Below are 13,060 nucleotides of genomic sequence, written 5' to 3'. Positions count from 1 at the left end.
TGTGTCAGCTCCTGAGCTTCGGATAGTTGTTGCTTCTTAACTGAGAACATAAGAAATCTTTAAACCACACCCCAGACAAGCAATCCTGAAATACTTCCCCCAAATGCAACTTTCTCTAATGAAACTGCTGAGCGTGTGACTTCTGTCTCTGAAGACAACCTACCTTTCCAACAAGAGGTGCTCTCCCAGGTGTTGACAGGGACATGTCATCCCTCTGACATGTGCACAGAGGACAGTTTTGTGTGGTAAGCACAGACTTTGCCAACTTTTTCCCCCCTATAAGTTGAATGTATGTTTTCTGTGTGGATTTTCTGTCAGTCCGTGAGGTCAGCATGCCAGATGCTACCTTCCAGGACAAAATTATCACTGTAACTGGGCTGCTGACTTTGCAAATACGCACTGTACACAGACTGCTTTTTTTCACTTCAGTTTATCTTATTTGCCCTGTACAATTAATCCTTGTGAATAAAAAAAATTAATGAAGAAATAAACTCAGATGTGTAGTCCTTTCAAATTCTTTAATTAAAGAATTTGAACACTACTAACTTAAACACCAGGCTTGGAGTTTAAGTTAGTAGTCTTTTACTCAGTATACCCAGTAGTATCAATATAATGAGAAATGCTGGTTTTTTCTTCTTCCCTATGTTACAGTTCACATACATCTAGAATCCTGTGGTAAATTATATCTGGAGGAAATGGAGTGAGAAATGCCCTCTCAGTCTCTTTGACATTATAAAGCACATTCAGAAGGGCACACACCAAAAAAAAAACTAAAACCCAAAAATTACACACACATGCAAAAGAAATCAAACAAATCAAAACACACCCACCTTTTTCCCTTTTTTTTTCCCCAAAATAATTATTTGTTAGAAAAAAAATCTGTCAGCATGACAGTGTAAGCTGAGGCAATATTTAATCACTTATTCTGGCATAAAGGCTTGGTATACAAAAAAAATGATAATCTGAAATTTTTAGATGAGCATTTCACAACTTTAGTCAAATTATTTGTGGCATTCATTTGTAAACATACTCTAATAAGCTAGCACAATGTTAGGAAAAGAAAAATGTAAACATTCCTGATTATTTGTTTGTCACTTTAAGCTACCTATAAGTTTTCTATACAGTATATTAAAAACCACCATAATTATGAGTTGGATTGCCTAAGGGAACAGGCTGTGAAAACAGAGTGCAAAAACTCGAGTATGTTATAACTTTTTGCATATATGCCCAACATACATTGGTGTTAAAAATTAGAATATGCTGCTAACTTGGTAAGACAATTCTGCAGTTAAGCAGAGCTAAGCACTAAAAACCCAGGGTAAAAAATTAATTAAGAAAACCTCTGATTAAAAGATACCTAATTTGCTACTTTTGGGAATGCACCATTCAGTTACCCAACTCCACTCCTTTTATATGCAATAAATGATAATGCTTTAATTAAGGTGTAGTACTCTTTGCTGGTTTAGATTATGAGATTTTAGGCAACCTTTATTTCATCCTCCTCCCCAGCCCTGTGATATTGCTGCCTGTCTGCACTGTGGATCTTGCACAAACTGCATTCTTTTTGGGTAGCGTTAACCCAGAAGACATGCACCAGTAGCACACATAATGCACCCCGATTGCAAATGGATGCTCAGTACATGCAAGGCAGTCTGAATTAATAAAACCTGAAAAAGCCTGAAATGTGGCATTCTCACTACCATTTCACTCTACAAGTACATTCCTCTCAGCCCATGCTGCCAGATAATGTAGTCATTGTACCCATTTCAGAAACACTCACCACGCATTGTGAGACTCAGTAACTGTGGGTAGCAAATTTCCTGTTGAATTATTGCAGCAAAATCATTCAAGCTTTCAAATTTCCCAGGTCACAAATATCAACATTACAACTGCTTCTACACAAAAGCTATTTCTGAAGGACAGAAGCAAGTACAATAGTCAGGGATGTGTTAAGTTGTAGCTACATGTATTTGGAGGACTGCAGAGTAGGGACTCACGAAGGATCGGTGTTACCTCTAAACTACCTTTAAACTAGTTAAAGTTTGGCAATGGCCATGCCAGCTAGGATGTACCAGGATGAATTTCAGCATAAACGAACTCTGCCTGGCAGAGCTGTTGGGTATGGAGTATAGCCTGACTGATGCCTATGCTATTGCCACTTCACTGTCTATGGTTTTTCAAGTTAGTTAGAGAAAGCTAACACATTCCATTCTTACATTTGAAACACTATGTTGGTACCTCCAAATCTGAGAGGAAAGCAGAGACAGTTGTAAAAGAAAAAGGCATGAGGACAGTAATGCCAGTCAAGAGAGGCATAAGGGGAATGATGCAAAGGTAGCTTTCTCCATGTTTTAATCTTTATAATAAGAACATGTCAGTCAGGCAAAGAATGCAAATTTGCCTTCACTTGCAAAATCACCTGAGTTTTAGCTTTTAACTGACAGCAAATGGAACAGCCCTGGGACCAATACTAACCTTATTTGCCAATGATTCTTTACACTTACCAAGAGCAGAAAGGACTGCTTAAACCAGCAGCTGTTGCGATACAGCTTCATCACATGCATGCGAACATTTGCTTTGCCCAGCCTCTGCAAGTGTGGAAGAGCCTGCATCGTATCCTCTAATAAGGAAACACTGGGTTTTACATCAGTGGGCTGGAAAATATTTGCTGTGAAAACAGTGTTCCCTTTTCCTTTCCCTTGCAATTGAAGCATTACCTCTTTACGCATCCATTCAGCACACAGCTGCAAAGAACATTTTCCTAGTGCAGCTCACTCTCTTTGGCACAGATTTCCTCTTCGCCTTGAATGAGAGTTTAGGAGTGGGTAGGATCTATTGCCTTTCCATTCACGGGTGTAATCCAAGGGTATCATCCAAAAGATGTTCCCATATAAAAGTCAGCTGCTGTCTGAAAGACAAAGCAACATAAAATGTTGAGGAGTAAACTAACAGTAAGGTATTTAACTGCACTATACACTCCCTTTGGGAGGTGCCTAAAATAACCCTCCAAGCAACAATATTCGGTTTTGCATGTTTTAAAAACTTTCCCATCACTACAGTGTGTGACCCCCATCACTCGTCCAGAAGGCTGCCTCCCTTGGCACAGCCCTGCTGCCACAGGCAGCCTCTGAGCCTGAGCAGAAACGTGTTCAGAAAGGTCACTGCAGGGAAGCTAAGCTGGAGCAGAAACTGCAGCTGCAATGACATTCATGTTTCAACTGGCAAGAAATTCCAGATGTACTTTTAATACAGTTTCAGTGAACACTCTTGTTTCTTGATGAAAATCACCCACCACCAACCTGCTGTTTCTCCACTGCCTTGATCTTTGACAGGAGAAAAAGACACCATGCCAAGCCACTTCTCTGGGATGAGTTCTTTTACATAATTATGGCTGACACCATTGTGAATTTAAAGAACAAATATAAATATAATAATCATAGAGGGGCCCGATTTTTTAATGGGCATTAAAAGTAGTAAAAATAGTAGTGGCAGACTGGGTAAATTCCATGTTAATCAGCGGGCAGACACTGGCATCCTTTGAAGTCAGGGGGAGTTTTGTATGCCTTAACTTCTCCCTGAGAAGTTATGATTTTTTTACCTCTGGAAGAAATTTCTTATTCATATAATTTAATAAAAGTGTTTCATTCCAAAAGCAATTTTAGTTGGTACCATATTGAACTGTAATTAAAGATTTATGATCCTATTAAAAGGTAATGTTGTAGTTAATCCTTAATAATAATGCACTTCATAAAAGTTCAGTGTCGCACACAAGGCTGAGAGCAGTTGATGCATTCCGCAAAATATTTACTGTATTATCCAAGTGTCAGCGAAGAGTGCACTGCTACAGCCCTCCTTCAAATAATAATCTATACAACTGTGGAAGTAACCTACCAACTCCAGACATTGCTTATCTTTCATGACCCATACATCTACACTGATGTCCACTTTTTTCCATCTTGATTTACAGGATTAGCATACAGATAATCCTACTGTATTTCATACAGCTCCATTGGGATGACAGTGACAGAATCGGGGCTGGATTCAGCCCGCAGCATGGTGTCAGTATTACCTATGTAGATAACCCCACAGTGACTCATTTAATTGTGTAATGAGTTATTCAACATAAGCATGAGATAATTTCAATTCCAATACGGTACATGAACTAGGAAAAAAGTACTATCCTGCAAAAATAATGTAGTGTAACTTTGGTAAATTTAAATGCAAGAATTACCACAAGCCTTAACACTGAAAACTGACATGGGCTTGGTTGCTTTTCTCTTATATTTCACACACCACTGAAACTGTGAGAAATTCTCGAAGTGTTTCACAACAAAAACTACATGAGATTGAAATTTTTTAAATTCTCTTTTTACACACTATTTGAAGGGAAAAGCAAAACAGCTCTATGGGCATGTAAGAATCCAAAGTACCTCCTCTTTCATTTTTTGGTCATGCAAAGCTCGTCTTTAGCTTCACTTGATGTCATGTTGGTTCCAATCAGCTTTAAAAGCTTGTCTTCAATTCAACCGAAAACTCCTGCAAACCACATCAGAACCAAAAATGGCCCATGTAAGCAGATGATATAAATGCTGCAAACGATTTTTACTGTAACTGGTTATGCAAAGCTGTTTTGACCATTATTCTGCAAACAAAAAACACTGCCCTAATATGCCCTTAGGATACATAACGGGAAGTAGTTGTTGCATTTTGTTCAACTCCAGAAAAGAAACAATGCTAAATCATTGTAGTTATTGGCAACAAAATTGTTGAGCTTACTGCTACGTAACGTATTTCTTAAACTTTCACTGTGCTTCAAGACACCTCATACACCTCTAATAATTCATAAACCACTTCTCTCCATTTGCACTTTTGAATTACTAGCAGTGCTGAGAGTGACTTTTCTGCCTGTACTATGTGCCATTGCTGGTTTTAGGGTAGTGGGGAGGGTTTCTGCTGTGTCACTGACTGTAGCCAAAGCAGTCATATAAACGTGATGAGCCTTTGCACGGTGTTCTCCTCCCCCCTCCTCAGAGAGCTGAAAAGCTAAAGCCATGCCCTGCATCCTCCTCTTGAGCACTTTCTGCTCCCTGTTTTCGGATGAGACAATGGAAGAACCACTACTGCAATTGGTCCAGCATTGGCACTTCCCTGCCCTGGGAAGTGATGATAGAAGGGATAAGAGACTTTTCTACGAACATTCATAGTGAATCTGGGTTGTGCCCTCAGTTTCCATTGTATTTTAGCCACATATGTATAGCAAAATGTGATGCTTAGTTCATTTCATGCACATCCCCCCCCGCCCCAAGACTCAGCCTGCAGCAACACCAGTCCTTTTGCCCTAAGGTAAGAGAGAGGAGCAATGAATCCCTCGCTGTGTTTCATCTCACACAGCAGGACACAGGATCCGAGTGTCAGTTAAAAACAAATGGTCACTGCTGCTGGCCGACCATAAGTGCAATACAAATAAGGTGTCTGCCTAGGAATTCAAACAGTTTCTTTCCAACTTACACTCATTATTTGCTATCCCTTCAGAGCAAATTGCAAAGCTAAAACGGTATCTTAACAGCTGTCCAAAGGAAGCCACTTGAGCAGTGAGGAATGTTGCTGACAATCTCAGCGTGATATTTCCTTTACCCCATGGAATGATTTCCAAAGAAATGAAATACTGCTTTGAAGTGAGAAGAGCTGCAGCAAGTTGCTGTTTGTCTGAGAGGGACTCTGCTCTCCTACCTGCTGTATCTGGCTGAGGCATTCCTGTTGCAGCGGAGCTCCCCCCAACGCCCTCTGAGGAGACTCATGAAATGGATGGCACCTGCAGTAAAAGGCTTTGCACAGATGAGTCAACGCCTAATTCAAATGTCGCAATGAGAGTCTGTTATGGGGAAGAATTTGCAAATATTTTTGTCTCTCTGTTGCTCTTTGCAGCTGCATCTTTCTCCTTATCTGCAGAAATCTTTCGGCCATCTTAGATTTTCTTCTTCCTTAACTGTGGAAAAAGCAGTATGTTTTGTCAGAGTTGTTCAAACACTACTTCGATGATACTCCCAAGTGCTATTTAGATAGCAAACCAGTCCTAAGTAGCATTTCAGCTTAAGATAACTGGTTCGGAGCAAAGGCCTGGCATGATATTTGTCTGTTTAAAAATTATTAGGCCTCTCAAAGCATCTTAAAAATAGCCCCTCCCCAACTGATTCATTAATTGGATCAAAATTGTCTCAGAATTAAGGTACATACTCAAATGGATGAAAAAGCATCTAAAATACGACATCATTTTGCTTACAACACTGTACACTGCTACTTATACCTTAACTTCCTGTGAATACGGGCCTTTCCATAAAGCTATGTAAGAACCAATGTGGTGATTGACTCAATCTAGAGCCATGTCTTGAATGATGGCCTGGAACACGTCTTCAAGGGGAGATACAAGAAACACTATTTCAAGCATTGTTTTTATCTTGGGAAATTCTTCTGTCCTCATTCCCATGATGAAAATATGCCCACCTAATTCACCTGGGAAGTGTTAAAAAATTTAATCCACAGAGGCTGGTATGCTCTCAACTTCAGTCATAGCTTCTGGCAAACAGTTTTACAAGCTAATTGCTTGTTATGTAAAAGAATTATTACTTTTGCTATCTTTCAGTTAAGTGCTTTCTATTTAATTATATATGCTTATCTAGTATTATTATAGAAATGACGTAAAATGACATTTACTGTCAGTAATTTCTTTGCCCCTCCCCCCCCCCTTTTTCCTCTTTTGATTGGTGGCTTGATTGTATGTCTTTTTATTGTTTATAATGGAAAATAAACACCAACATTTTGTACAGAAGTCTAATTGCTTCTGTAAGCTAAAACCCCCATACACATTATAAAGGGACATGACCAAAATTGCACTCTGTATCACAAGATCTACTCTACCATTACAATATGTTACATAGCTATCTCATATATTGGATATTGCATTATCCAATAATGTAACAATCACCTGTTCTTGTGGAGTTCTTGGAAATTCTACTCAATTTTCTCTTTTATGTGATTTTCAAATGTTGCCAATCCAATTATTTGCCCCATTTTTCATAGCCCACAAATATTATGACAATGCTGGGTGTCACATTCCAAACAGAAAATATTTGCAATGATGAAATGTTGACAATTGATTCCTATTTATTACTAATTTTTGATGCTTAAATCTCTTTTAGCTTGAGATGAAAAGAATGTCTCAGAACTCCATTTAAAAATCATGCTTCTGCAATGAAGAAACCATCAGGCCACTCCCTTCCTACTAAAAAGCAAAGTATTATCTACACATACATCTCTTTTAGTTGTGGATACATTTTTGTTTCACTGTATCTGTAGCAAGTGAGAAAGGAAAAAATAATCTACAATTAAACTAAGAAAATGAAGTGGCTTTATACATCACCCTGAACTACTGAACAAGTAATGTTTGGAATGCTCTCTCAAAATCTATCAGTCCATGTTCCTTAATAAATCAGAGATTACCTACTTTAAGCAGAAATCTCAGGTTTCCTTGTTCCGGCTGTGGGTAGAAGATGGCTGACCCCACTTTCTCATTAGCAGATAGTTCAGAGATTCAGTTTAAAGAATAACCAAAAGTTTAAATGTTTACCACAGAAACGAGCATAATTTTTCTGAAAAAGCCTCTTTCTTTGAGGAGTTTCAATTTCTGCTTTTCCTTTTTTTTTTTCTTTTTTAATTCTTTCTCTCTAATCTCAGGTGGCATCTAAACCACTTTGAAGTAAAATAAAGAGAGGACATAAATCAGCCATTTCAACAGAGATTGAACTGTAAACAGTTTTGATAGCTATACTTGAATGAAAATTCCTTATTCCCATACTTGTATTAGCAATGATATTACTAAAATTGTAATAAATATAAAACAAACTACATTAAATCAGTGACCCATTTAATTATAGGATCACCAATACTGTAGATAGTATTAGCTTGTGGTCCTAGATCTCCTCTGATACTGAATGTTATTTAACATGTGTTTCAGGATTGTTAATGGACTGGGATTATGCACAAGCATATAAGAAAAAGACATTGTCTGCCCTAAAGAAATCACAGTGTACAGATAGGCAGAGGGACAAGAGGTAGCTACAGGTGAGAGAAAAAAAGGTGACAAGACAGCATTTGGCAGTGCAAGGGACAGTAGTCAACAGAGTGCCAGCTTTCCAATGAACTGAAGCTGATAAGAGTTTGCTTTCCGTGCTTGTTTGGGAAAATGGGGGAAATCCTTGTTTAATTCCAGCTGTGTTAACAGCTGCCCTACTGGCACCAATATTTTAGCTCTGCCAATTTCTGTAAATACCTGTATACCAGTATGCTCTATTATGAATCAAATTGTAACAATTTCCACAAAATACAGACTTAGGCCATTAATTTCCCAACATATATTTGAGTACTTCTGTGCACATGAATAATTATAAGCACCAGGGTTACTCAGCTGAATAAAAATTAATACATACATACATATATATATAAACACTCATGTATATATCTGCAATTGAGCATCTTAGGGTGGATTTGAATGATTACCCTGAAAGCAAATGATCAATCCTCTATTCCATCAGTAATTACAATCTTTCAGTTCACCAATTTCCTCCTTTAACTCATAAATTCTGATCTCTTCTTGTCCTTTACAACCTTCAGAACTATTGTAGATAAAATAAAAATAGATAAATTTTACATAGGCAGGATTGATTTAAATTAAGCTCAGCAAAGTCTTTTAAATCTTTCTGAAACAGGTGGTTAATTTATTAACATAGAGCACTGGGAACCTATGTCCAGAACTAAAAGGCATGTCTGTTTGAGTATGTATACAACAGGAAAAATCCTTATCTTCTAAGTGCTGCCTGCTGGGGTTTTTTTTAAGACAACTCTGAGCGGCAGATGGCAGAACCATGTTTATTTCTGAACAAAAAGCATTGTCCCTGCATGGTCACCATACAACACCACATTCTCAAGTACAAAGCTGCCATTTGAACTACACATCTTTTAATTAAAGGGGAAAATACTGAAATGTCTTAGTCCAAGAAGATGGAGGGCGTTATTTATTTGTTTTTAATTTGCAAAGCAGAGTGAGGTCTAAGGCAAACTTGATTTAGTACACTGCACACATTAACAAACTTCACAGACTTGGTCAGAGGCATCAACCTCACCCAAAGGATAAATATTCTCAATCCCTCTGGGCAGCTTAAAAAAAAATAAATCTTACTATCAATCATTTTTAGGAAAAGGACAAGAATAAATCTGCACTGACTCCTATCTAGAATGAATAATCACTTTACAGCTTGTCCCAAAACAAGAGATTTTAAAGTTGATTCAGAATGACATGTTATAACATTTAATGTCCCTCCTCATTCTATTGATGAGGTGACAATATCCTTGACTGCACACATACATCAGTGCTTGAGGGTATTCTGAGTAGCCATGATCTAAGCTAAAAAAAAAACAAGAGCGGAAAGTCAGTATGAAATGTTTCTTTTGTCATTGAGCCAGGGAGTACATTTACTGTCTTCTTGCCTAATAAGCAAATCAATGATTGGAGGCCAGGAAACCCCCAAAAGCCCACCCTAAACATCTTGAGACACAGCAGAGACCCTCCTGCTGTTTGAGTCGCAAGGCTATCCTCAGTAAATAGTGGCTCATCTGCAGTTAGTGCTTCTAGTAACACTGCTGGAGTGCTGAAGTCCTACAATAAAATGGATTTTGAATGTCAGCTCAACATGCCACAGATATTCCTCATTTTCAGACAGTGTCAGGCAGATTGCCTGTGACCTGAGCGCCTGATGCTCAAACCCTGGCACAGAAGCCTCGGAAAAACCCTGGAAAGGGAGACTCATCTCCAAAGCTGAAATACACTGGTTCTGCCTGAACAGTTGTTATTTCTGTCTCAAATATGCTGGTTCCCACATGAACACCCCTCCCGGATGTATGAAATGTGGAGGGTAGCCTTTTATCTGTTTCGATATTTTCACACAGCTCTACAAATTATCTTCTACCTCCACAGGATAAGAGTGGCAGGACAATGGGTGTGCTGTCGGCCCGGGTCTGATACTCGTTGAGATAGATGCACTGCCATTCAGATTCCTCCATCACTACACAGAAATATTGTCCCTCGGAAACTCAAAAACCACTGCATTGCTCTTCTGTAACCAAATTACAGGATAAATTAAAAGATAGTTATTAATATTTAATAAAAGTAACTGGGCATCCAATAATGAGATGAAATAAAACGAGATAGGATGCAAGGTAGAATAAATAATGTATTGGAAATAAATAAAATAAATTGCCTATACGGAAACAGACGTTTGAAAATAAGGTCTGTAATTCCTGTTCAATAATGTTAATGAAAATTATCATAGTTGATGAAAATGACTATCATGTCAAGCAGTTTCTCCAGCAACCTTCCTTTCCCATTTTACCTCTAAGTTTTCAATCCTCTTGGCAGGATTGAGCCATGAGCTCAATTTCTGCCTAGCTTGTGAATTCCACATAGGTGCTACCGTGCTGTTGGGGTTACGGCACTTCATTTGGAAACCAGTGAGACTTGAATCACTCTTGCAGTTTTACTTCAAAATGGGTTAAGCTAGAGGTGAAGAAAGTCTTTAGGTTTTTCTTAGCTACAAACTAGACATGGTGCCTAACACTAATGTTAAAAACTGTATTTTCGGGGTGAATAACACAGTCTTGTGGTAACACAGAAAGGTTGAAGAAGATTGTTAACCTGCATCGGCCAGCTTTGGAGAGGAAGAGGAGAATTCATCTTTAACTCCTGCCATGCCTGGGAAGAACAGGGCCAGCACTGTCATTTGGCCACTGAGCAGTATGCATGGCTGTAAGCCTGCCTCCCTGATATAACAGTATCTCCAAATAACGAGCATCTTAGCTCATATGATAAGAGTGTGTCTTCCTCTAGCGCCTTTAAGCTCTGAATTAATTCCCCACAGGCTACTTTTGTATTTTACGTAACAGCAAGCTACACATAAAATAATCATGAATACAAAAAGCCCTAAATATCTCAACATGCTCAAATTGCGTTTTTTAATAAATGATTTTAAACCTTCACACATAACTTTATATATAACTCCACTTCACTTTCATCAGACTTTATAGTACAATACAGTTTTTAAGAAAAGAAAGAGACAATTTGCCAAAATACACCCATAATAGCAATAAAACCCAATTTGTTTTCTGGAGCTTGAAACTATTAGACCGAACCGAGATAATCAGATTTACCCTTGCTTTAAGTACACCATTCTAGAAGACAAACTGTGCCTTACTACAGAGCTGATCTGTTAAGGCAAAATTAAACGGTGAGGAGATGCAATCGCCAGGGAAATGTAACTCTTTTTGGCATCCCCCACATGGCAATGAGGTCCCCAGTGCTCTCAATGCTGTGTTCTCCTGATGAAACTCAGTACCCCCTGTGTGGTCCTAGGGTGAGCCTTAGCTCCCATGGTCCCTATGAGATATCAGAGAGGTACAGAGGGAAGCCCTTGGTTGTGCAAGTAGCAGCAATTTTTAGTCTGAACCCCCTCCCAGAGAAAGGAACTTTTGGCTTCTTTAGACTGGAACTTCTCTCCCCTGTGACCATGACCTGGATCATTGCTACAAGCTTCCTTTCCTACACCTAAATGTACATCAAGATTTCCTCCTCATTACACACTCAAACCTCTTTTCATCCTTCCTTCCTTTCCTCTCCTAATTACCTTTTTCAAGAGCCAGAAGAGAGGCCAGGACTCCTTTGCCGCTACATTATGCAAGAATTGGGGAGTTTTGGTTAAAAAAGAAACAAACCACAAAACCCACTACACAAACGTATTTTTAAAGCAATGCTGCTTTTGCATTCCTGTTTAAAAATGAATTGGCCAGAGAATCACTTTTATTTTGCATGCAGAAAGCAATACCCTGATCACCAGTGGGAGGGCACAGAGCCTTGTGAGACCAGGGAGGCGAGGACAAGCCTGTCTTCTGTGGGTAAAGGCTCAGTGAAAATATTCAGCAAAGGAAATCTGTAACTCACTGATTCTGTCCAACAGACAAAATATGGTGCTGGAGCTGCTGAAGGAGATGATCCAATGAAAACTGGGAATGCTGACAGCATCTGAGAAATGCCTAGGGTAAAAGGTCTTCAGGCCAAGGTCATCAGCTGCACCAGCCTTGAGGAGACATTTGAGTTGTGGCCCAAGTACAGCAGGGATAATAATCTCTTCATCCCTCAGGAACGATAAATTGGTGTTGCCTAAAATCCAGGGTTCCTGAGCACGGACTGCAAATTCTGATTAGGTGATATCTTCTAGCAGAAGGTGGCAGCTAACGAACTCCTGAATGTCTCTCAAATGGAGGAACACTGATTTGGGATTACAGCCAATGAACTCTGGCCCAGGGGAAGAAAGTTCCCATTGCCTATCAAGTCTTCCAAATCAGCGTTTTACTCTTTTTCCCCACCTTCTCCACAACCTTCCTCTTCCCTTGTCCTGCAAAGTTCTGTTTAAAAATGCTGCTGATGAGTAGGGAAGTATCACCCACCGAGTTCTCTGTAGTTTCGTTTCTCAAATTTCTTGTTGGGTGCTTCACTCAGCATCACTTAGTTTTTTCCACATTTTTAGGCTGGACTAAACTTTTCTCTACCCCGAAATGCCCAGCAATAAGCTGACATTTGAATTTATGGAAGTTAATTTTATTGTTTTATAGACCTAAGTATGGATGCACAGTGCAACTACTCCCACTTGCCCATTTTTCACAAGCATGCATACTAGACCATTCCCACCCAATTATTAATTTGTAAATGAGTAATGGAGAGGTGAGCATTGCTATACTCAAGACGAATATGAAAGGGAAAGAAACACCCAGTAACAAGTGTAATTACACTGATACTGCCTTCAATAACAAGCAGAAGCTATCAGCATTCAGCAAACAACTGATACTTAACTAGGCAGCAAAATTTCCCTGAGGCTGCTCTTTTTGTTCCTCAGAGCCTTCAGGAACAGAGACTTCCCCAAGAGCAGTAATTCTGGCCACACCTGTCTCCTCCAAGCTT

The 13,060-nt window shown here is 39.1% G+C and overlaps 1 long non-coding RNA gene across 6 annotated transcripts in view; it reads right to left on the bottom strand.

Moving 5' to 3' along the window:
- The window catches only part of LOC115601598, a 54,060-nt gene that overhangs the window by 10,508 nt on the left and 30,492 nt on the right, over positions 1-13,060 (bottom strand). For 3 of the 6 annotated variants that reach the window (XR_003989411.1, XR_003989413.1, XR_003989414.1), the window contains exons 5-8: positions 5,731-5,986; positions 4,431-4,536; positions 2,718-2,908; positions 2,505-2,620 (exon numbers count right to left, since the gene is read on the bottom strand). This is a non-coding gene — a long non-coding RNA (uncharacterized LOC115601598). The remainder of the gene's footprint in view (positions 1-2,504; positions 2,621-2,717; positions 2,909-4,430; positions 4,537-5,730; positions 5,987-13,060) is intronic. The other 3 variants (XR_003989416.1, XR_003989412.1, XR_003989415.1) reach the window with 3 other exon arrangements.

Source organism: Strigops habroptila, chromosome 2, assembly GCF_004027225.2.
Source record: "Strigops habroptila isolate Jane chromosome 2, bStrHab1.2.pri, whole genome shotgun sequence".
Lineage (NCBI taxonomy): Eukaryota > Metazoa > Chordata > Aves > Psittaciformes > Psittacidae > Strigops > Strigops habroptila.
Note: the sequence above shows the minus strand (reverse complement) of the source record. Positions and strands in the feature narration are given on the sequence as shown.